The sequence below is a fragment of the Phyllobates terribilis genome, unplaced genomic scaffold, assembly GCF_046119375.1.
Source record: "Phyllobates terribilis strain yellow unplaced genomic scaffold, ASM4611937v1 Scaffold_11__3_contigs__length_659146591, whole genome shotgun sequence".
NCBI lineage: Eukaryota > Metazoa > Chordata > Amphibia > Anura > Dendrobatidae > Phyllobates > Phyllobates terribilis.
The window spans coordinates 339,729,085-339,752,612 of NW_027362771.1; the positions used below are offsets into that span (position 1 = coordinate 339,729,085).

Below are 23,528 nucleotides of genomic sequence, written 5' to 3' on the forward strand. Positions count from 1 at the left end.
CTTCCTACCTGGACTCTGTGTGCATTTCTTAACAAATTCCAAGCATATAATTAACAAATATGTATTATTCTTAGTAAAGGTGTGAACTTATAGTACTTAGAGGTATTATTACAATTTGATTGTCTTGCTCCCCTTGACTGACAGGTCTCCCACTATGTATGTGTGATGGAAAGGGGCCAGGAGAAGCAGCTGTGGCCCAGCTCCTCAGACCAATCAGCCAAATCACATGGCCCCCATTCGGCTTTCGGAAGTGTTTCAGAGTAAAACATACGTGCTTGATATGAAGGAGCCAGACTCTGATCCATGCTGCCTGACAGGTTCCTTTTAATGTTGTCCAAACCAGCCAATTATGACGGTACCAAATGGCCATCTAGGGAGAGATGGGATTGCATTTTCAAATTTAAGACTTAATCGGGTTGTACCAGTTGAGATAAGCTTCCACGAGAGGTGTTGGTCACGGTTTACTTCCCTATCTCCATGCAGACCATGTAAACCAAACGTGTATAGAGGGAGGGGGTTGTTGGGATTGCTGTTGGCCGTATGAGTGATCACCTGGCAGCTATATGAAGTGTATATACAGCTTTGAATGCAGGTGCAAAGAACAAGCATTTCTGTCTTTTTTCAGGTATTAATATAGGGTCATATAGATAGGGTACATCATGGATATGGTTATAGAGGACCTTTCATAAGGTTTTTTAATTAAAAAAAAATGATGTCAATAAAAAGAGATATTGGGGCTCATTAAAATGTATTTTTTTCTCCACGGCATTGCAGCAATATTGGCTTTTGAAGGTTATATGCCAATTTCCCCTTCAACCAAGAGGGCGTTGTCATAAATATAATTGTAAAATTGTAAAATCTATAAGCTATTTCATAGTTGATAGTGAATACTGAAGCAAGGCTATGACCTCTAGATGACCCTGATGCAAGGGGAACCCCTGATGTGAACAGGTAATTAAAGAGGATTATCTGATGGATCGCAGACCAGGCAGGGCTGACAGAGGAATTTTGGGATACAACAGATTTATGGTCAGAGAAGATAACCTATCACCTCTAGCCTCAGCTTAAACAGGAAGGCAAGCAGATTACTTTGGGCTCCTTTGTTTTATTCCAGTTATGAATATTGGGGTGTTTTTGAACAGCATAGAAAAGACAACTATGAGGGTCATATTTTGGAGTCCTGGCAAACGTAACCCATTGTCTTATGCCACTGGATGGTTGCGGCAACACCTCCAAACTAATGTCGGTCAGATTGGATGATGCTATCCATGCCATGTTTTCTATAGAATGGTAAGATAGTGATAGGAAACATGACATTAATATCTCCTGCCTAGGACCTCCAGGGGCGAAGATATCGTGAAAATTGGGGATCTCATAATTTTCTAAATGAACTAGACACATCCCTGATCAACCCTGATATGAGTCACAGAAGAGGAAGTATGTGGGCGTGACTTGTGGTAATAAAAGCAAATGCCGAACTATGATCATTGTCAGAAATGGGAGATAAAGTGTGCTGTGGTTCTGTACTGTTACCACTCAAAAACGAATAGCCCCCCTTAATAAGAGACAGAGCCAACCATGCAACATCAGGTTTAGTACATTTCTTCTGTTTATCCTTTTTATTTTATGTGATTGTTTATACAGTATTGTTTTTCTCCATTTTGTAACATATTTTTATATTTTTATAAACACTGCCTACTTTTTGGATTAAATATATAAAAATTCAGTACTTCCGTTCCTCTTGCTCTATAAACTGCACCTCTTAAACAATGCGCTATCTGTAACGGGTGTCCAATCGACCTGTATAAACAATTGGTGGTGGCAGCTTGTTGCTTTTGTTATTGTGGAGTTGGCAGTGACCATACCGGGTATATTTATTCCATGCGTTGGAATCTGACGTTTATATACTATATTTTCACTGTGAGTTCCCCAATTTCTGGCATAGCAGTAAAAACAGCCGCGTCCTCGTCCATTACTCATCAGTCAATTGCATAATTCCCCCATGTGATGCTGTCTTCTTCTGATTGTTCAGTGTCATACAGGGGAAAAGGGAAATGTCTCTAGAGAAGAATTTCTGTTAACGCCCCCTTACTTAAAGGGAAGGCACATATTTCTGCAAAGCTATAGAGAGAAAAAATTACAAAACAACAACTTGTTAACCAATGTCTCTGCCCTTTTTCACAGATATATACAGTTTAAATTAAATATATTGTGAAAAGTCCTCTTCAAGTTTGCGGCCCCCAGAGTTTAAGAAGATGAAACTGCAAACAGGACAAGTCAAGCTAAAAGCTCTTAGCTACTTAATGATATTTCAAGGCACTATGTATTTCACGTGACAGACTCAATTACAAAGTATTTGGGCCAATTAGACATCAGTCCCTCTATATTTAGCTAAAGTAGTAGAAGATGCAGAAGACACAACACACAGAGAGGCCTGTAATAATAATCTATCACAGACAATACATATCTCAATACACACAGGACTCACACAGTACTCCATCAACAACACTAGTCCAGAGCTAAAATGGTGAAAAGCACTTATAAAAATAAATACTGGAGAATGAGTTAATGCATCTTCTTGTAACACAGTAATAAAATAAAGCATTGTGTTCTCAGCTAATGCAGGGGTAAAATTGCATTCACTGTCAATAACAGAATAAAAGAAAACTAACACTGCAGACTTACCACAAATGTCTCCTAAAAGCAAGGTATTCAACCAATAAAACCTATATAATTGATTCTCATGCAAAACGTTATTTAAAAAAAAAAGCACAGTTTAAAGAGAACACAAATGGCAAGAAAATACTTCCATCCTTTAGCTAGGATTTAAAGAGCACCCTCACACTCTGCATCCATTAGATAGAGTCACAGCTACCTGCGCCCTAAATTGAACAATTGTTGGAACAGGCACAAACTGCCTTCACGTGAGGTGCATTTCGGTATAGTTTTAGTTGCTGTTTTGCAGTAACCTATAGACCAAGAACACCTGGATAATAGCCTATAAGCCTAAGGGGCTCATACGGGTGAGCATATAATTGGACAGCACCCTGATCCATGTTATTCAATAGGCCTGTTCAGATGAACTATTTTTCTCTCGGCCCGGCTTTCTGTGATAAAAAAAAATCCCAGCATGCACTACTTTCTTCCAAGTCTCTGATGAGACTCATCCATTCGAGTCTATGGGTGCGTGAAAGAAAAATCGGATCCCATACAGAACATTCGTGTGGCATCAAATTTTTACATATGTATTGCTATTATAAACCTAGGAAACTGTAGTTAATCATTTCCATTTTTAATGTTGATGTATGAAAACGGATGGCACATGGACCTAAAAATAGGACACACAGGTGGCACACGGAAAAAACAGGATGAAAATCAGATGCAAATAGACCAAGTTTTCTGGATGATACTCGGATGATTTTTCATGCTCTCGTCTGCAGCCGTCCTAACAATATTGCACATACACTACAAGTAAATGGACACATCTCTTAACAAACACATATGATAAGAATAAATTAAGAAATAGAAGAGTTTGACCATTTCAGCAATATTAATTTCTAGCAGGAATGTAAAAAAGAATAAAGCCATTGAATTTGTCCGTGCCTGGCAAAACTAGACTCCGGAGTCGCATGTTCTCTCAATATATGGGGGAGGGGGGGGACTTACTGGACATATGACATATGCTGTAGATATACCTTTAATTTGTAACATGGGAGTACCGCTTTAATTACAATTGATCAAACTCTCAATGTTACAAAATGTACTGATATGCAAGGGAAGTGTATGATACCAGTGCCCTCACTTAGCAAATTTAAAGGGGTGGACCGGCACCTAAAATGTATTTTCTAACTATCTATCTGTACCCCCTATCCACTTTTATAATCAGCTTTACTACATAACACCTTACCCTTCAAATGAATCATCAGAGTGCGGTGATAGATGCAGTGAGTGATACCAGCGCCGCCCATGATAATGATTCATTTGAGGGCAGTGCTAGAAGCTGTGGGGCGGCTCTGGTGTCACTCACTGATTAAATCTCCGCCCCTGCTGACATCTTCTTTCACAGAAGCGACAGCAGTAGCAGAGACAGAATCAGAAAGCTGGAGCTGCACTCACATCTGCCACAGAGTCCATCACCCAGGAACTAGGATGTCTTCAGAGGGGGCAGCGATGCAATAAACTAGTGAGTAACTGCAGCGCTGCCCCTTGTGATGTCCTATTCCAGGTGGGGAGATGGACATTGTGGGGAGGGCAGCGCCAGCCTCCTATGACTTCATGTTTGAGACTCCTCTGAAACAAAACGTCACAGGAAGTACAGTAAAAAAATATATATTTAGAGATTAGGTGGATAAGGAGAAGTGTAAGGTATTGCATAATATAGCAAATTACAAAAGTGGTTAGGGTGTAAAGATAGTTAGAAAATACAATTTAGGTGCTGTACCAACCCTTTATGATTTTTGGGGGCAGCAGTTTTGTTGCAAGAAATGTCTGCAGTTAAAAAGAAACTCAAATCACATACATCTAAATGGAATTTAAAGCACCACTCCAGTGTTTTTTTTTATTGCACTGCTGGAGTGGCCAATCAGAAGCTGCGCTCACAAGATGGTGCAGGGGGACCGGAGCGGCACTAAAAAAACTGTGAAGACACCGGAGGGTGAGTACGTGATCGTGGGCAGGAAACTTAGATTTAAAGCACCACTCCAGAGCTGAAAAAGATGCTGGAGTGGTGCTTTTAAAAAAAAAATCACATACATATTCTGCTGAAACACCTTCATTCAGTAGTATTCAGAGATGTTTAAATTGCTGAAATACTTACAAGGAATCTGTTATGTGTGAACATATCTTTACAATGAACCAGAACATAGCACACTTTCTGTACACTATCGGTGCTCATCTTCACTAATGCTGTTGTGAATAAGTGGGCCCAATTTTCTATAGCCATGTCCTAAAATCTGATATTGGAGGATAGGGGTTTGCTTTTAGCTACAAAAGAGCATCCAAGTTGACACAGTGTCCATGGTTCTGGAATTAAGGAGTTATTTGTAGACCTATGATGTTCATGAGCTCACACAGGGCCATGTCTCCTACTTCTGATTGCAATGAAAACCTAAAGCTCGGACTTTAACAATATTGGTGCTTAATGATTTACGTACATAAAGATGGTCGTGGTGAGCAGCAGTTTAAAGGATAATTGAATTGATTTTCAAGAAATGTAAGGTCTGGGGAATAAGGGGTAACAGATTGTACTGTATTACTCTAACTTTCACCCTACTAAGAGATATAACCCAAAATAGATTCAACGTATTCCTGATAAGGCTTACTATCTGCAGCATGAGAATATTCAATACTTTGTCTCTCTTGCTGAATATTCTGCAACAATCATTATCATATCCTGGGAATCATTAATGTTTTCCGGTAAGTTTTTCATTTCTTTTTAATTTCAATGAATGTGGCCAGCAGAGATTGAGCAGGGTAATGCTGGCGAGACTCATCCTTCTGATACCTGTATGACTGTAATAGACTGCATGCTGTCATCTGAGATCAGCTCCATGGCTCAAGTGTCCTAACAGTGACTTTCTGATCCCACACATCATTCTGTGAATGATGGCTTGCTACTGCCCTTGTGAGGATAAGCAAAAAGGATTATTAGCAACCACATAAGGTAAAGAGCATGTCCTGGTGCTGCGGAAGTAGTGTCTAGAATATTCTTGTGTATACATAAATTTCATATAGTTTGCCTTAATCTGGAGCTCATATCCACTTTGCTACATTCTCTTCAGTCCAGGATTAAGGCTATGTTCACACATAGCCTAATGGTTTGTGTACATGTTGCCGCGTTTTTTTCTGTGCAATTTTGTCATAAAACCTGAAGGATTTCCTAGTACCAGCAAAGTGAATGAGAATTCTGAAGTCTCATGCATATGTTGCTTATTTTTTCCTTGCAGATTTAAATCTGCAGCTTGTAAATTTTTTCAGTGTTTTTGCTGCAGATTTCCCCCATACTAATGAAAGGGAAAAATCTACAATGAAAACACATGTAGAAAATGCAACGAAAACGTGCGTATTTTACGCAGTGTTCTCCCTCCCAACACATGAGGATTTGTAACAGAAAATCCTAAACATGTGCACATACCCTTACACAGAAATATTGTGACTGTATTTGTACTTTAGCCTATGAGATAACTGAACATCCATATACGATACACTTATCATTCCAAATCCTGTCCATCTACCATATCCAGATACAGAAATAATATCAAAGTTGCCCATAGCATATCCAAAGCACTAAGAGCCCCAATTCATCATAGCATTTGCGCTTTTTTTTCTTCTGCTTTTTGCCTGTTTTTCATTTGCACAAAACTTGCGCCTTTTTAAAAGTTTATTTTACATGTGGGCGCCTGTTTTTTTATGTTCACCATTGTGAGCAGAGTTTAGAGTTTCCAGATGTTTTAAACTAATTCATAATTTACGATTTTTCAAAGAGTGGCAAAATTTGTCTCATATGTACTCCAGTTGCCCCTTGGAGTGCTTTTGGTGCAAATATTGTGCTAAAAAGTCGCAAAACAAATTAAAAACAAAAATAAAGACCATTTCTGATTTTTCACAAAATTCATGAACCCCGTGCACCATTTTGAAAAATTTGGTGCAAAAAAACAATAACAAATACCACAAGACAAAAAAGAAAAGTGACTTAAAAAACCCCGTAAATCATGAATCGGGGCCTAAGTGTTAAGACACTTTGTGTAAAATCAAGTAAGCTCAGTAATCTCTACTTACCACAGTAACACTTCACTGCAGTCAATTACCATTAAACACTTAGGCACTTAGTGAATTTCTCCCAATAATGTAATCTAACATTAAAACACTATCCTCTACTACACACACTGCAAGGAAAGTATTTAATGTGAACCTATCAAGAAAACCTAGAATACCAGATGTGTACAAGAGTACAAAGTTAGGATGACTAATGTGTAAAACCTTTGACATCGGCTTTCATTGGATACATGAAATTTTACAATGAAGGCCATTTATTGATATTCTTTATCAAAATGTCGTCAGTAGTAGCTTGCATTTTCAAAAACGCTATAAAATCAAATGCTTATAATACCTTTTTCCTTTTAAAATATTTTTTTTTTAATTAATGATACAAATAAAAAAAATTTACTTTATATACTATATCTCCATTGCTATTTTGACCAATACAATGTAGTTCTAGTATCTCTTAATTTCGACAATGAATACCATAAACAAAAACAAATGGAAAAAACAATGGCAAATTTGCGTTTCTTATGCATTTCCCTATGCTAAAAACATTATGTAAATTAAATGCTACAATTGGTTTACCATAAATGACTTTTATAGGACAACTTGTCCCATATGGGACGACTTGTTCTGTAAAAGACAAAGCCTCAAATCGCTGTGCAGATTTATGCCTCATTCATTCTGTGAATCATGTACGTACGGATAGAACACATACCCATTAAAGTCTATTGGGCTGTTCACATGTTCCCGTTTTTTCTGGATAGTGGGTCTACAAAAACATCACAGAGACGTGTCTGTTTTAATAACACACCCTAGATCTGAATGAATGAAATATTCTCATTGAATACTTTGTTCTGTACAAAGTTGAATGTGCTGACAACAAAATCACACAAAAATCATCAATGGAAATCAAATTTATTAACCAATGGAGGCCTGGATTTGGAGTCACCCCCAAAATTAAAGTGGAAAAACACACTACAGGCTGATCCAACTTTGATGTAATGTCCTTAAAACAAGTCAAAATGAGGCTCAGTATTGTGTGTGGCCTCCACGTGCCTGTATGACCTCCCTACAACGCCTGGGCATGCTCCTGATGAGGTTGCGGATGGTCTCCTGTGGGATCTCCTCCCAGACCTGGACTAAAGCATCCGCCAACTCCTGGACAGGCTGTGGTGCAACGTGACGTTGGTGGATGGAGCGAGACATGATGTCCCAGATGTGCTCAATCGGATTCAGGTCTGGGGAACGGGCGGGCCAGTCCATAGCTTCAATGCCTTCATCTTGCAGGAACTGCTGACACACTCCAGCCACATGTGGTCTGGCATTGTCCTGCATTAGTAAGAACCCAGGGCCAACCGCACCAGCATATGGTCTCACAAGGGGTCTGAGGATCTCATCTCGGTATCAAATGGCAGTCAGGCTACCTCTGGCGAGTACATGGAGGGCTGTGCGGCCCTCCAAAGAAATGCCACCCCACACCATTACTGACCCACTGCCAAACCGGTCGTGCTGAAGGATGTTGCAGGCAGCAGATCAATCTCCACGGTGTCTCCAGACTCTGTTACATCTGTCACATGTGCTCAGTGTGAACCTGCTTTCATCTGTGAAGAGCACAGGGCGTCAGTGGCGACTTTGCCAATCCTGGTGTTCTGTGGCAAATGCCAAGCGTCCTGCACGGTGTTGGGCTGTGAGCACAGCCCCCATCTGTGGACGTCAGGCCCTCATACCACCCTCATGGAGTCAGTTTCTAACCGTTTGTGCAGACACATGCACATTTGTGGCCTGCTGGAGGTCATTTTGCAGGGCTCTGGCAGTGCTCCTCCTGTTCCTCATTGCACAAAGGCGGAGGTAGCGGTCCTGCTGCTGGGTGTTTTCCCTCCTACGGCCCCCTCAACGTCTCCTGGTGTACTGGCCTGTCTCCTGGTAGCGCCTCCAGCCTCTGGACACTACGCTGACAGGCACAGGAAACCTTCTTGCCACAGCTCGCATTGATGTGCCATCCTGGATGAGCTGCACTACCTGAGCAACTTCTGTGGGTTGTAGAGTCCATCTCATGCTACCACGAGTGTGAAAGCACAACCAACATTCAAAAGTGACCAAAACATCAGCCGGAAAGCATTGGTACTGAGATGTGGTCTGTGGTCCCCACCTGCAGAACCACTCCTTTATTGAGGGTGTCTTGATAATTGCCAATAATTTCCATCTATTGTCTATTCCATTTGCACAACAGCATGTGAAATTGATTGTCAATCAGTGTTGCTTTCTAAGTGGACAATTTAATTTCACAGAAGTTTGATTTACTTGGAGTTATATTCTGTTGTTTAAGTGTTTCCTTTATTTTTTTGAGCAGTGTATATATACAGTACAGACCAAAATTTTGGACACACATTCACACTTAAGGCATCACAACTATGAATTAACACATGTGGAATTATATACTTAACAAAAAAGTGTGAAACAACTGAAAATATGTCTTATATTCTAGGCTCTTCAAAGTAGCCACCTTTAGCTTTGATGACTGCTTCAGTGTGAATGTACGATTTTCATAGTCATGAAAAAATATATATATTTATTTATTAAATACAGATAAAGAACAGTGAATAGAAATGGAATATTCCCATTTCGTATATACCCATCACAATTTCCATAAGGTGACTTTCCAGAAATATATAAATTAAAGGTTTATGGTTCCTACATAAACAAATAAAGAATTTTTCAATATGGTTGCCATAGGAATTCTACTCTATTCTAGCATTGCCAACGCTGCCAAGTGAACAGGATAATGTGTTGCCCGCACTCCTGACATGTCACTTGACTATGGGGTCTGCAGTGTAATGTGACTATGGATGACACTCGAGATGACACGTTGTCAATGTCATCAGTATGGACAACATGTAATTTTGTGCAAGAGTAAACAGCTAGCATCAAGGATCGGCAATCAGTAGCTGAGCGGAAATGCAGAAGAATCCCTACGGTGACTGTACTGAAAAGGTTTTTATGTTCTCATTTTGTGAGTTAAGGTTTAGAATAAATCAATAGATAGTATATATGCAACATAAAAAAGTAAAATAATAGTTATTAAACAGCAAGACTGCAAAATGAAATCTGCTTCTTTACAACTTCTGCATGGTCAGAACTACTACGTATTCCCCATTAATCTATCACAGAGACACATCTGCTCTTTCCTGGAAAACAATGTATAATTCAGAACTGTTACATATAACACATCTCGCAGTAAAAATCAAATGAAAGACACATAGGACTAAATGTAGATTTTACAGCTTCAGAGGGTTCATTGCAATGTACTGTATGTGACACTATATTCCGCCACTTGGTAAACATTTCTACCTTGAGAATCTACATTGTCTACATTACCTGATACCCTGACACAAGGCAACATCTGAATCCGAAGAAAGCAGCACAGATGGTAAACCTATCATATATGATGTTGTTCTGCATAGATATGAGGCGCAGGCGCAGTATAATAACATAATAAACTGCTTGTGTTCTTCGATCGCTGGCTGTAATTATATTTTCAGATGATTAATATTAGTAACTGATTAATTCATGTTTATATTGGGAGGCAGCGAACAGGAAACATTTAATGAAGCCTAACTGTATGACACTGAGCTGTATAGGGACTATACACACTGGAATAACTACTTATCAAGTGAGTGAATTACAACCAAATTCCTGCAACAACTAGAAACTCATTCTAAGAAATATAATTATCATACGTGATGTATGTGATTTTTCCACCATGAAACTGGCGATTGATTTAGCCTTAAATTTGCAGAACCGCAAAATCCGCATATTTTCCTTCGAATTGCAAATACAAAAAAACAAAAACAAATTACTTGCTGCAGATTTAAAATTCATGACATATATCAATTTCTGAACAGCATTTGCTGATAGTTAAAAATGCTGTGGATTAACCTGAAAATCTGGATAGAAAATCTGCAGCACGTCCATCATGTCCAAACACACCCTTAACTCCTAAAGGACAAGGCAATTTCTTGTTTTTGCATTTTGTTTTTTCCTTCCCCTTCTTGTAAGGGCTCGCTCACACTGCCTTATAAATCGGATGAGTATAATGCGAGAAAACATTGCATTGCACTCTGACCAATGTTAGTAAATGAGTCAGTGCTCATCTATGAGTTTTTTCTCTGCTCAGATAAGACTGAGAAAAAAATCGCAGCATGTTGCGATTGTCTGAAATAATCAGATCGCACTCACCAATGCAAGTCAATGGGTGCGAGAAAAAAAATCACATGCATGTGCTGTCCGATTTTTATGCACACATCTCAAAGGAAACCCGACATTTCATCAGCCAAGTACAGAAAACAGACAGCCCAAACTGTCAGAATAGAATAGATAGATTTAAATATGTCTGTGAGATATATATAATTAGGGCTTTGAGTCTGTAGCTTACTGAATATGTATTTAGCTAATAAATCAATAAATAAATGAAAAAAAGGCGTGAGGTTCTCCCTATTTTTAATAACCATTTAAGGGATAGCACACAGCTGGGGGCGGGTCTTAATAGTCTGGGAAGGGGGCAATATCCATGGATCTTTCCAGCCTATTAATATCAGCTCACAGCTGTCTGCTTTGCCTTTACTGGTTATTAAACAGGGGGACCCTAAAAAAAATGACGTGGGGTTCCCCCTATTCTTAATAATCAGCAAAGGTTAAATAGACAGCTGTCGGCTGATATAAATAGGCAGGGAAGGGGCCATGGATATTGGCTAATAAGACCAGCCCTCAGCCGCACCAGAAATGGCACATCCATTAGATGCGCCAATTCTAGCGCTTAGCCTTGGCTCTTCTTGATTGCCCTGGTGCGCTGGTAACCACGGTAATGGTTTTGGGGTTGATGTCAGCTGTGTAATGTCCGCTAACATCAAGCCCAGGGGTTAGTAATGGAGAGGTGTCTGTCAGATGCTAGTTGAGAAAAATCGCATTGTAATTGCATGACACTCGCAAGGCACTCACATGACATTCATCACATTTTTCTGGATCAACATTGGACCGATTTTTTATACGCTAGAGGAGATATTTTTATTGATACCATTCTAGGGTATATACTAAGTTTTTATTGCATTTTTGGCAAATGAGGCGACAACTAAGAAAACAATTCTAGCATTTTTATTTTTTGGGGTGTTCAGTGATAAATATTTAGGTTATTAATTTCGGTCATTATGCACATGGCAATACCACATATGTAAATTTTATTTTATTTTTTATATTTTGTAATTTAAATTGGGGAAAAGGGAGTAATTTAAACTTCTAATGTTTTTTTTCACATTTTTTATCAGTACCCCTAGGGGACTTGAACCTGTAATTGCTTGATTGTAAAATTGACAATCTTCTATAAACCCAAGCCACAAGCTGGTCTTTCTAACAAAGTAGACATGGGAGTCTTCAGTTGACAGGGCAACCCATCGGCATCCCGCTCATCTTGCGACTGCCATCTTGAAGCCTTTTAAATGTTGCTGTCATGTTTGACAGTGAAATTTAAGAAAATAATCTTTTATAATCATAGCTGGCTTTGATTGCATTTTTGTATCACAGCCAACACCTGCACTGTGTGGAGTAGTCTAAATTCCTGAGCCCGCGCAATACAAGCAGTGGGTACATTCACTGTTCATGTATGGTGAATGTGGCTACAGATTTAAAGACAGAGTAAATGATAATTTTGGATATGGAGTATTGCCTCTCTTAAAGGGTTTGCCATATTACAGTATATGGATGTCATATAGAGGAGTTCTTCACTCTTCACTGATCTTTGAGGGTTAAATAATACGAATACATGACTTCTAGTTTAATCACATACTAAAGACTTACCTGTCAAGTTGATGGCTCAGATCTGTGTCGCTCACGCAGAAGTCTCAACAGTTCTCCAATCTGTAACAACAAATTATTTATCGTTAACTCATAGTTAAATGGTTTTCTAGAAGTTGACAAGCAGATATGCAAATATTATGCAATACATTATTGATAACATTTGAGTACATTCAAGGCTGGAGTTAGAGCTGGGCAAACTGGGCAATAGCCTATGGCCACCATCACCAAAGGAGCCCAACTGCCAGACCATACACAGTTGCTACAGCCTGTGACTGGGAGAATGGATTAGGAGCAGGGGTGCACCATTGGCAACTGGCACAAGCCACCAATGACGACAACTGATTTCTGCTAGCAAGGACTCCCTCCACTTACTGTTAAAGTGGCATTAGCAGTTACTGTTAAGACTGCTAGTGCTACGTAATAAAATTCTCTGTGTCACCCTAATAACCCCCCATTCCACCACCACCAGCTCCTCCTCACAAACGACTTGCTGCTTATACCCCTTGGTAGGATTGCGTTTCAGGGAATGCCTGTAGCCACCATGAGTCTCTCAGCATAAAGCTATTGGTCTCTCTTTTCTGGAAAACCTTTTTCTCTGCACTAAACTATTCTGCATAAAAATTAAGGATGCGATTCATCAAGACCAGCATTGCTCACGCCGGTCTTGAAGAGGAGATGTGTTGGAGTCAGATGCACCTTCAAGAGTCAGGAGCGTTGGACAAGTAGCATACACCTCAGTGTGTGCCTAGCCACAAAACCTTCTCCAGTCTGTGGTGGAGTAACATTTGTGGTGTAGCGAATGCCATCGCTTGTCATGAATTTGACAAGTGGTGTTTGCATGCCCCCCTCTCGCCCACTTTGTCAGAGCTGAACAAAAATGGCATGAAAACAGCAAAACTCACAAAATTTTAGCGGAGCATTGACTTGTGCCAAAATGATGCGACTTTTCAAAGCGTTTTATGTCAGAATATTGGCATAAAAGCTTTGATGAATCGGGCCCCAAGTGTATAGTCTGTAATGTTTGTATATACAGTGTACCTGTGCATTTGAATACTGTGTATTTGTAGCATGAATATATATTGAGTGCATTATATGTACATATACCAGATCCCATTAACCACTTTTTTAATGATTGGGCAGAAATTTTGGCCAATCGTTGAATGCCACATTTTCGGTCCATGCTGTCATAGGGCTCCAAGCTTCCTTCCTATGTGCATCCAATAATGGAAAAGAGCGCTGAGGAGCCTCAAGATCATCACCACAGTCCACTCATTCTGCCTGATAGTAACAGCCATTTAGATAAGCCGATAATCGGCGAATAAACACTTATACAAATGCTCGTTCTCAATTGCCTGTATATACATGCCGATAATCGCCTGCCACACAAGCAAAAAGGTGCTTTGTCAAGTGATTGTATTATTTATCTCGGTAAAAAATCATGGTTACTGGCAGCACATCAAACAGGACATGTGCTGCCGATAAAGTGATATTATATGCGGACAGAACAATTGTTTTACCAATTCTTCTGTCCCTATTATTGTTTGTCAGTCTGTGCAAGCAAGCCAGAAAAAGAGTGCAGAAGGACTTGTAGTTTAATTGGCTGAAATGCAATCTAAGGCCACATTCACACGTTCAGTATTTGGTCAGTATTTTACATCAGTATTTGTAACCCAAAATCAGGAGTGGGACAATCAGAGGAAAAGTATAACAGAAACACGTCACCACTTTTGTATCAAGGTTGTATTGTGACCCACAATACACGGTGACTGCGACAAGCAAGTTGCAAAATTTGGAACCTTTTGGACTTTTTGCGACTTGCTTGTCATGACCGGAGTACCTTGTGGGTCATTCAGCTGCATTACACTGTGATGTGGCACAGACTGAGCTTTGGCCACACAACCCGTTTTGAGGCCAAGGTTGCTGTGTAGGCCTTCCCTAGATGTTTCTATGTGATGGTGCAATATCATAGTATTTGGGGCCCCATGTTATTTTTGCCCAGAGCCACGCTTATATTTGATAGGATATGTACTCCTGGCCAGTTTTAGACAATGACAGCACTAGAGGGCATGCTCTGTACCTTTACTTCCCCTTATTTATATGCCCAGTTGTTATGTGACTCAAACAATAAGGTATATAAAACCAGTGTATATTAAACTTGCAGACTCTCTGCTTTTGCAGTATTTCTGCTGCTGTGGTAATTTATTGCAGGATTGTTTCACTGTAGTAAATGGAAATTTATGAAATCCCATTTACTTGGTGCTGTTGAAAATACCTGGTTTTCAGTGCATGCCGCAGTTTAAAGCCACAGTAATCCCCATTGGTTGCAATTATGCTGCAGTTTTGCAATATTGTGAAAACCGCATGTAAAAACATAGCCATAGATTTTTCCGTGTGATTTTTCTATAATTACAAGTTCTCACTCTTTAGTAATGGTGCGACTCAGCAGCACATGGAAGCACCCTTAAGGCAGATCTGTCAGGTTTCTATTGCTACCGTATCTGGAGACAGAATAAGACAGAGCAGGAGACGTTGAGCTTGGCGACACAGAGTTTTCGCTGATTTGATTCAGTATTTTCATGTAAAAAGAGGTTTAAATTCTGCCAAGACTGTCAGCTCTTTTTATACATAAAAAACAAATCACATGAGAAAAGCTGTCAATTAAACATTAAACCAACACTGAGAAGCCAGGTAGAAAAAAAGAAATACAGCCTAAAATTCAGAAAGATGTAGAACCACCTTTAGAAACAATAAAGAAATGGCTTTCTGTTGGTCAGTCTCCCCTTGTTTTGGAGAAATTTGGCACCACTAACCACTTGTTCTTCTTCTTCCGCACTGCTCTGTCAATGGGGTGTGACTGCTAACGTTATGCTGATTGACAGCCGGCATCCCTTGGTTAGGCGGTGGGGAGCCGCTTGTATATCAACATAACACGTTGACGTGATGACCGCGGAAGCTGCTGAATCGCCAGCAGGAGTGGTCACTGTATCGGCTCAGATCAGACCCGGGAACAACAGCCAGGTAGTTGGGAACAACCTGCCTGTTAGATCTTAGGCTAATAATTAATAATTTAAATAGTCCTGGATAACCCCTTTAAAAGGATTGTATCATTTTAAAATGATTAGCTTATTTTCTCAGAGACATACAAAATAGCATACTGAGGTTATTCTCACCCTACCCGGGTCCAGCGATGTCTCTCCATCATTTCTTGATAGGCTGCAGCAGTGACGAACGTTATTTTGAAGTTGCTATAGCCAATTATTGAGCCCAGTGGGTCTGCCGATGAACACTGTATAGGCCATTTTTTCTTGCAGATTCTCTCTGAATCCATAAGTAAAAACCTTTATGAGCTTTCCAAAATAGGTACAGCATGGACCACGTGATCCTATGGACACCAAATCATATTCACCATACAGATCTGTAAACTGCTATGTACATGAGAACAAAAGTTTGGACAAAAACTGCATTAAAAACAAAAATTATATGGTTAATTTTAGCAGCCTGTAGCAAGGTTTTGCTAGCAGAAAAAGCTTCATAAGTTCAGCATCTGCAACCTTTTTATTCCAGGTATGAGCCTTCAATGCTGCAGTCAGGTAACTTATAACTAAATATGCATCAGATGAATAAAAGTATTGCAACCAGCACAGTTTACACTCTTCTGGAAAGGTTTTCTATAAGATTTTGGAGTGTGTTTGTGGGAATTTTGCCCATTATTCAAGGAGAACATTTTGAAGGTCAGACACTGATGTAGGATGAGATGGCCATTCCTACGATCTCCGTTCTAGTTCATCTCAAAGGTGTTAGATGGGGTTGAAGTCAGGGCTTTGTGAGGGCCAGTCAAGTTCTTCCACACCAAAGTCACCCAACCATCCTTTATGGATCTTGCTTTGTGCAATGAGGCACAGTCTTGTTGGAACTAAAAAGTTGGAAGCATACAATTGTCCAAAATGTCTTGGCATGCTGAAGCCTTACAATTTCAATTCATTGGATCTAACGGTCCTTGGCCAACCTCTGAAAAACACCACATAAGAATCATAGAATCATAGCATGTTAGAGTTGGAGGGGACCTCCAGGTTCATCTGGTCCAATGCAGGATTCACTAAACCATCTCAGACAGAAGTCTGTCCAGCCTCTGTTTGAAGACTTCCATTGAAGGAGAACTCACCATCTGTCGTGGCCGCCTGTTCCACTCATTGATCACCCTCACTGTCAAAAAGTTTTTTCTAATATATAATCTGTATTTTCTCCCATTCATTTTCATCCCATTGCTTCTAGTCTTTCTTTGTGCAAATGAGAATAAAGCTGATCCTTCTACAATGTGACAGCCCTTGAGATATTTGTAGACAGCTATTAAGTCTCCTCTCAGTCTTCTCTTTTGCAGGCTAAACACAAATTCATAGTTATTTACACCACAGAAGTGGCATAAATAACTGAAATGTACTTCAATCTATGACAGTAGTACATTTTTATGTATGTCAGCTGAAAAATGCGCCAAACTCATTAGAGGCACATGTCTCTCACTGACTTTGGTGCATCTTATGCCAGTGGAATCGTCAACCAAACTGGTGTACTGGCACCAGTGTTGATGAATCAGCCTCTACATAAATTCCTCAAGATGTATGGCAAAATTACTGCCATGTGGACGAAAACTGGGTAGAAGAGTGAGAACCAAAAGATGAAGAGTAGAAAACCATCAATAATCATCTCCTATGTGGTATCAAAAGACATTCCCAATCTTCATCATTCTTTGGCTATATGCTGTAAACATGTCACTCCTAAGGCCCCTGACTGGTTGCAGCGGTCATGTGTCATACCTAATGATATTACCTGGAGGTGATGCCAATAGCAGTACATGTGATCACTGAGGCCTCAGACTGTGTTCAGTCATCACACGTTAAACGCTAAAAAAAACATTTAGAGAATTTGTGGTTGTTCTTTTTTTAAAGAATTAAAAAATCCCTTGAAGAATCCAGAATATCTCTGTGAGAGGATAATGCCTTCATTAGAAGGAAAATAGAAGCTATCCATATTCCTGCAATATCATGCGATGTAACATTAAATATAGATGGTAGGTATACAGAATAACCTAGGGAATCATTCTGAATATGTTACATGTCTTGTTATTGTTACATTTCTGGAATCTAAATTATGAAAGTGTATTCCGCACTACAGTATATGCAACCTGATATATGATAATTCTAAAATTCTCAAAACACTTCGACTTCTTTCATATATCTTTGGGTGACCATCATAGGCCGATCCATGCACCTAAATTGGGGAAAGTTCTTATTTCCTATCTTGGCATTCAATAAAACTCCTTTCGACTTGTCTTCAAATTTATTGTGAAGGGTAATTGGTCCTGAAAGTCCATCTTTTACATTTTGTTTGTACATTATAGCCAAACATCAGTAAAATCCAGCTAGGTCTTAACGACTATATATAGTATGGTTTCTATAAGTATCAAATGGTGGCTTCATTTGCATTTCAGCTCTTTAAATGACATCATAAACCTTTATGAATATCAGATATAACTTAATGAGGCCGCCACCACCTCATTAGGGGAATATTCTATGCTGCAGCAGTGGAATTGCTGTCTTCTGTTTGGTTAATGGTAATGAAATTGTTGATTGGCAGGTTTTTTTAACACCTCTGTCAGGAGTACTTTTAGACTGTCCTCCCCGCAGAGCGTTACTTCCATCACTTTTTTTTAGTTTAATTACAGAAATGTCAGCTATTGGGAAACACACTTATCTTATATCTTCATCAAACACCATTTCTGAGAAATAACTTCCAGACTATGTATTTCAGTCTATTTACAGCGGTATTGAGGTTCTTCATACCAGTTATGTGATGTGAGCATCACACATGGACAAATGTATCCTGATGTTTGCAGGGAGAATTAAGACAGCTTTTGTCAATGATGGAAATTCAGTATAAAAAGAGAGAAAACACATCCTTACAGCATCCAAGAACATTCAGGAATTTAGCATAATCTTCAACTATAACAATTCAACATGTCAAATTACCTGACAGTTCATGGCGTACTCACAGATCGCTCTAATACAATCGCATAAATAAGGAGGTGTGTTTGTCATAACACTTGTTCTCTACCAATCACACCTCATGCCCACATTGTTTTATATGCCCTGCCTTGATTGAAATAATTCCCTAGACTTGTTTGTAAAATGTGACCCGGCAGGAGGGCTCATTTACTGAAATGTAAATGTCCTGTTGAGATGCTTATTTACCCCCTATACATAACACTACTACTTCAGGTAGAATTCCCTGGTGAAATGTTAGATAGGAATGAATTTTACAAATTCAAACGGAAAATGGTGTTAAGGGGTGCACCGTCTGTTTTCAGGATGGACGAGCCCTTTTTAGCTAAAAGAAGGAGCAGAAACACTTTTATGACATGTTACTTAGCTATCATGGTAATCTGATAAGTTGGTATCCAATATTCCAACATTTGGGTCCATCCATGGCTCCTAAGTCTAAAAATCTAGAAGTCAAATTCAAAATCAACATTATTACATAAGAGTATGACTAGAATCATGTACTTATAAGTAAGGGTTCATTTAGACATCAGTTTTTCTCAAACAAATTCTATCTGACACAATTCCACCACTCAACGTGTCCTGGACACAGTGAGTGACAGCTCAGCCGCCCTATAGGATCAGGGTTGTGCTGAGCTGTCAATATTATGAGTGACAGCTTAACAGTCCAATCAGGAGCAGGGACATGCTTAGCTGTCAGTATTGTGAGTGACAGTCCAACCGCCAATCAGGACATAGGCGTGCTGGATTTCTTCCAGGTGTCTCCCATTCTGGGTGATTACCTGGCTATTTAGCTGGTTGTCAGTAACTGATTATTGCCAGTGATAGCCTTACCTCGGTGATGTGTGTGTGTGTGCCTTGTTTTCCATTGCTGTGTTGATGGATCTTTTGCTGCCCAACCTTGGACCTGGCTTTTGTCTATCCGTCTGCCTAGCCCCTTTGTCTTTATCCGCTACCTTCCTGAAATTCTGACCTCAGACTGTGACCTGACTACACCTTTGTCTTACCTTTCTGTTTATGAAGAGCTCTCTTGGTATCTGACCCTGGACCTCTTGACTACCCTGTCTCACGGCTTGTCCATGAGTAGTGACCCAGCATCACATTTGTGACTCTCACTTTTCATGGATAAAACTCGTAGCTTTTTCAGTCCATGGGGCTGTTCACATTTGAGTAATCCGCACTAAATCATGGAAACATGTCCAATATGAGTCTCAGATCAAACTCATCAATACAAGTCTATGATCCAACAAAAAATTGGACAGCATTCATTTGCCATCTGTGTTAATATGAGAAGTGTGACTGAGAAGTATTGACAGACTGCACCATTTACACTACACTGTAGACAGACTGGCCTACCTCAGCAATTATACTACGCTGTAGACTGACTGGCTGACCCCACCATTCACACTACACTATGGACTGGCCGACCCCACCATGCACACTACGCTGTGGACTGGCTGACCCCACCATTCACACTACGCTGTGGATTGGCCGATCCCAGCATTTACACTACACTGTGGACTGGCTGACCCCAGCATTTACACTACACTGAGGAATGGCCGACCCCAGAATTTACACTATGCTGTAGACTGACTGGCCGACCCCACCATTCACACTACACTATGGACTGGCCGACCCCACCATTCACACTACGCTGTGGACTGACCGACCCCACCATTCACACTACGCTGTGGATTAGCTGATCCCAGCATTTACACTACACTGTGGACTGGCCGACCCCAGCATTTACACTACACTGTGGACTGGCCGACCCCAGCATTTAAACTACACTGTGGACTGGCCGACCCCAACATTTACACTACACTGTGGACTGGCCGACCCCAGCATTTACACTACACTGTGGACTGGCTGACCCCAGCATTTACACTACACTGTGGACTGGCCGACCCCAGCATTTACACTATACTGTGGACTGGCCGACCCCAGCATTTACACTACACTGTGGACTGGCCAATCCCAGTATTTACACTACACTGTGGACTGGCCGACCCCAGTATTTACACTACATTGTGGACTGGCCGATCTCAGCATTCACACTACGCTGTGGATTGGCTGTTCCCAGCATTTACACTACACTGTGGATTGGCCGATCCCAGCATTTACACTACACTGTGGACTGGCCGACCCCAGCATTTACACTACACTGTGGACTGGCCGACCCCAGCATTTACACTACACTGTGGACTGGCCGATCCCAGTATTTACACTACACTGTGGACTGGCCGATCCCAGTATTTACACTACACTGTGGACTGGCCGACCCCAGCATTTACACTACACTGAGGAATGGCCGACCCCAGAATTTACACTACGCTGTAGACTGACTGGCCGACCCCACCATTCACACTACACTATGGACTGGCCGACCCCACCATTCACACTACGCTGTGGACTGACCGACCCCACCATTCACACTACGCTGTGGATTAGCTGATCCCAGCATTTACACTACACTGTGGACTGGCCGACCCCAGCATTTACACTACACTGTGGACTGGCCGACCCCAGCATTTAAACTACACTGTGGACTGGCCGACCCCAGCATTTACACTACACTGTGGACTGGCCGACCCCAGCATTTACACTACACTCTGGACTGGCTGACCCCAGCATTTACACTACACTGTGGACTGGCCGACCCCAGCATTTACACTACACTGTGGACTGGCCGACCCCAGCATTTACACTACACTGTGGACTGGCCGATCCCAGTATTTACACTACACTGTGGACTGGCCGACCCCAGCATTTACACTACATTGTGGACTGGCCGATCCCAGCATTTACACTACACTGTGGACTGACCGATCCCAGCATTCACACTATGCTGTGGATTGGCCTATCCCAGTATTTACACTACACTGTGGAATGACAGGCAGCAGAATTTACACTACACTGTGGGCTGGCCGACTCCAGCATTTACACTACACTGTGGACTGGCCGATCCCAGCATTTACACTACACTGTGGACTGGCCGACCCCAGCATTTACACTACACTGTGGACTGGCTGACCCCAGCATTTACACTACACTGTGGACTGGCCGACCCCAGCATTTACACTACACTGTGGACTGGCCGATCCCAGCATTCACACTATGCTGTGGATTGGCCTATCCCAGTATTTACACTACACTGTGGAATGACAGGCAGCAGAATTTATACTAGAATGGATTGGATGACTGACTGAATAACTTACAGGAAATTATATGCTCTACATTCTGTCATCTATATTCCGCACATCACAGAGGGTCTGCGTCTTTGATCTGGAATACGGATAGTTAAATAAGGGTTCAATACTACAATCTGAGGCCTAATGTGGCTGTTGGTCTAATTGTGTCACTTTAAAAAACCAAACCTGTCTGTTACAATGAAAATGCAGAGTGCAGAATGGGCTCTATCCCCGGCTAATATGAATAATAAAAAGGGCTTCATCTAGCATATAGGAATTACTGAAGTGCTTATCCTTATCATAACACCACTATGCATATTGTGACAAACAGGAGGAATTACGCTACCTGACTGCCAATGTCACGTTATCACTTAGTGACTCAAAGGATGCGCAGAAATATTAAGTTCTTGCATTCATGGATATCAGTGATGCACTTAAAAGTAATGTAATGGGGCATGAAGAATGCGATCCGCATTTCTTACTATTGTGCACTGAACGGGACAGGCTGGACAGGGCTGCAGGACGTGCTACCAGCTTCTGTGACAGAGATGTGACATTCTGTTGGAGCCTCTGAACTTCTGACTCTGCGATACATCACAAGGAAACATTTAAAACGAGAAATCTGATACAGTGTAATGAAAGATTACAAACAATGTGCTTTTTTACCTCTGTCTAGAAAATGCAATCTTAATAGATGAGCTCCGCTTTAGTGACCAATTGTCTTAATCAGTATTTTGTTCTTAATTGTAAATTCTGCCTCATACACAAAGACATACTAAAACCTTGTACAACCTTGGAGCTGTGTAGATCCATAGAAAGGCACCCAGAGATTACTCGGGATGCCATATTGTGGAGCAATATTACTAGAGGAGACTATACTCTCATATCTTTAATGTGTACAACTTTAAAGGGAATGTAGAATCAAAATATTGACTATTATGTTTTACATTTTCGGCAGCATTCTTTTTTATTTCCCATGTCTAGATTACCATGATAGGTAATACCTGTTAGAACCTTGCTGTTAGGTTTTTTTTCCTTTGCTGGTCACATGACCTTGTTGGCCTATTTAATCCTGCTCCGCCCTTCTGGCTTTGCTGGACTTCATTGTATATCTACTTTCTAGCTAGCCTGTGCTCTGTGTCTTGCTCTGTTAGTTTGCTTGGTTTACTGACCTCTATGTTCTATATATTTTGTTTGTTCGTCTGTCTGCTACTATTTCTGTTAGGAGGTGTCCCATATTCCTCCCAGTCCTTAGTACTTGTAGGGATTCCTCCCCCACATCTATAGGTCTTCGTACAGACTAGCTTAGGACTTTAGCAGGTCTGATCGCAGGATCAGGTTCCCTGTTACATCGTAGGGATTCAGCTGAGTTCTATCGTAGGGACAGATCTCCTCTCTTTCCTTAGCTCTGGTAGCAGAACATAACAGTAAGTCCAGCCAGCAAATTCTCTAAGGAAAGATTTTTTTTGTTCCATCATGGTGTCGGTTCAGGATTTGGCTAAACACCTGCAGGGGCTCTCTCTGGAAGTGGCCGAGCTCCGTCAGCACGTGAGTAACTGTTCTGGAGCACATTTCTTGGAGCCTAAGGTATGTTTGCCGGATTTATTTTTTGGTGAACATCGAGAATTTTTTTCATTTAAAAATGCTTGCTTATTGTATTTTCGTTTGAGACCCA

General features: G+C 40.7%; 1 protein-coding gene across 2 annotated transcripts in view; it reads right to left on the minus strand.

Moving 5' to 3' along the window:
- LINGO1 (leucine rich repeat and Ig domain containing 1) overlaps positions 1 to 23,528 on the minus strand; it is a 484,570-nt gene that overhangs the window by 369,775 nt on the left and 91,267 nt on the right. For both annotated transcript variants that reach the window (XM_073652794.1, XM_073652792.1), the window contains exon 2: positions 12,610 to 12,669. The gene's annotated coding sequence lies outside the window, so the exon portion shown is untranslated. The remainder of the gene's footprint in view (positions 1 to 12,609; positions 12,670 to 23,528) is intronic.